At 39.3% G+C, this 2,925-nt stretch overlaps 1 long non-coding RNA gene across 1 annotated transcript; it reads left to right on the forward strand.

Moving 5' to 3' along the window:
- Positions 1-639: 639 nt before the first annotated feature.
- Positions 640-2,076, forward strand: LOC148106074 (uncharacterized). The gene is made up of 3 exons (XR_015720723.1): positions 640-798; positions 888-952; positions 1,670-2,076. It is a non-coding gene; the product is annotated as an uncharacterized LOC148106074 (long non-coding RNA).
- Positions 2,077-2,925: the final 849 nt, after the last annotated feature.

Consider the following 2,925-nt stretch of genomic DNA (forward strand, 5'->3'; position numbering starts at 1 on the left):
AAGAGGGACTTATTGGGCTTATTGTTAGATAACAAGATGAATAAAGAACACCGTGGAACGTGTAACAATCGACGAGTGCTGTTTCAAAGTATTAAACAAATTTAAATGAAATAACAGAAGAGATAGAAATGGAGAGAAAAGCTCAGTGTAGTCATACCAGTCTATAAATTATAACTTTATGCACATCCACAGGTGACTTACAGTTGCAGTAGTGATAATTTAGGTGGGTCTAACTATTTACAATAACTGGAAGAAAAATGTGTGATACAGAGGCTGTGCTCAGCTCTCTTGAAGTTGAGTGTTAGCTGATTTTCAGTTTCATAACTTAGTGGGTAGCATGCTCGAGTTTGTACATCAGTGATGTTGATGATGAATGGATATTTTTAGGTGATCTGTTTGTAACCCAGTGAGTTTACACAACTCAGTAATGCACTACAACATTGTTATTGTTAATTGTGATTCATCATTACTCTGTTAATCACCGAGTTGATCAAAAGCAAATCAATAATAAAAGATAAATACTATAAATATAAGAATAAAACCCAAAGAGTATATTTAACACCCCTACTGGTTAGGAAGGAACAAGCCCCGCCTTCCCCTGCTCTGTACCTCAAGTGCTCTGACACAGAGAGAGACGGAGGTGCAGGAGACCATTGCTGATTTTCACCGCCAAGCTTTTTGTTGGAAAATAACTATTAACTTGATAAATTGAGCAAATATCCATACCGGAGATCTGCATGGAACTTGGAGAAACGGACCTGATTTGTTGTGACCATTTTGGACCTTGAAACCATCACGGTGAGTCAGAAGCTGTTAAGCTAACCTTGAAGCTAAAAAGCTAACAAGAAGTTAACGGGGAATATAATGGCCCAATTTCAATGTTGTAGATCTGCACGAGAGCGGATGAAGTGGACAAGATCCTCTCTGAGAGTTGAACATTAGAAGTGTGCTGGTGAGTTAAACTGGGACTGGGCGAATCAGGCTAATTGAAAAGCTAACTAGCCTGGTGCTTATAGCTGTAGCTGTAGCTGACCACGTTTTCACTGTGGGAGAACACACGGGGTTTCCCACGGAGTTCACCCATTCTGAGCACTCAGCTTGTGTGCTGATGATATTCTAGTATTACTTGTTGAATATTAAATGCACTAAAATAAGATGATGGAATAAGTTAATTTTGATCTTAAAGGTCATGAATCTACTTTATTTTTGTTACATTTGATGCTCGAGCGGCACTGGATAGATGTCCGTGTGTATTCTTACTGTGCTGATACGTTACCACATACGGTAAAACTACAGCCTGTGGGTTTTTGTATATTCTTTTGGTAATTTTATTCTGTACATTGAGTGTAGATAATATATTGCTTCATTGCTATGCAGTGTAAAGCAATGCTCCTGTAATTCAGTTAAAGGGCAATACTGTAAAAGAATGATCTACCATAGTTTATGGTTTATTTCTGATTTCTGATAGAAATGTGTACCTTGATGATAAAATAAGCTGATTGTGATTTAAAGATTGCATTCATGATTAAGATGCCCTGTATAGACTATAGTTAGAAATTAGAATTAATGTTTTGTGCTTGTTTTGTTATAGCACTTGCATTATTTACACATATGGCCATGTATATCATTAGAGTGTGAACTGAATTAGTAATAGTCCTGTTGTTTACAGGCTAGGTTTTTTTATGGGATCGTGAGACCTGGATTTCTTCCTGACAAGGAAGATGGCGAGCCTTTCCCTTTGAACCGAACCACAGCCGTTCCGAGTTGGCCCAGAAGGGCAGGTTGCTCTTCTCTCACGAACAATTGCAACAGTGCGGTAGGACGAAATCGCACCAATCACAGACTTTTGACCTATTGGATTTGACTTGACTGAACACTGACTATTAAGCCGGCAAGACTGACATATCTGAGCTCAGATAGGATTCTGATTGTTATTATTATTGCTGTCACTGTATTTTATTTTATGTTTTCATTTCTGTTCATGAAATGCTGTTAAATTGTTGCTAAATAGTTTAATACAATTCATAACAACTTTACCTGTGGCTCCAGTCATTCTTCTCCACGCAACTCACTTTATCCCTCCTACGAATCTAGCTATTGGCCCATTCTCTCCATCTTACTTTAACTTCCCCTACCCTGTCCTGTACTTGGCTACATGTTTATCAGGTTTTGTTTCTTTAATTTTCAGTCAGCCACCATACATGAACTATTGATATCCTACACATACACACTTCGCTACAGTTTTGGTTGATGGGAAACTGAACCCTTTTGTTTGTGGACTCAGCCAAGGCCAAGTTAGTAACACTATATTTTATAGCTAGTTTCGGTGGTGATGCTTTTCTTCTTTTTAATTGTTAAAATGATGATGTCAAAACTTCAAAAAATGAGGTGCAGTCAGTAACCTCAGAGTGGATATGTTCATGTCTTTTATAATGAGGGAGGCAGTTCTGAGTAAAGCTAACACGAGCACTGATGACCAGCCAGTGTTGGTCTCTGATTGCACAGAGTTTCTCGCTGTATTGAACGGGCAGGATTGATGACCCAGAGCCTCTCCGAGTCTGGATAAGAATGCAGCAGTTTCAAAAATTGCACACAGTGGGAGTACTGGTGAGCTGGGATTAATTTCTTTTTACATTTTATGCAGAAGGAGAAAACTGAGTGCGTTTAGGCAACTTTGTCCTGGTCGTTGTGTCCTTGGGCAAGACACTTTAACCTACCGCCTACTAGTGTTGGCCAGAGGGGCCAATGGCGCGATATGGCAGCCTTGCTTCTGGCAGTCTGCCCCAGGGCAGCTGTGGCTACAACTGTGGTTTGCCTGCACCAGTGTGTGAATGTGAGAGTGAATGAATAGTGGAATTGTAAAGCACTTTGGGTGCCTAGAAAAGCGCTATATAAATGCAATCCATTATTATTAATAATTTTTAG

The sequence above is a fragment of the Neolamprologus brichardi genome, chromosome 2 (assembly GCF_056152115.1).
Source record: "Neolamprologus brichardi isolate AB-2024 chromosome 2, ASM5615211v1, whole genome shotgun sequence".
Classification (NCBI taxonomy): Eukaryota; Metazoa; Chordata; class Actinopteri; order Cichliformes; family Cichlidae; genus Neolamprologus; species Neolamprologus brichardi.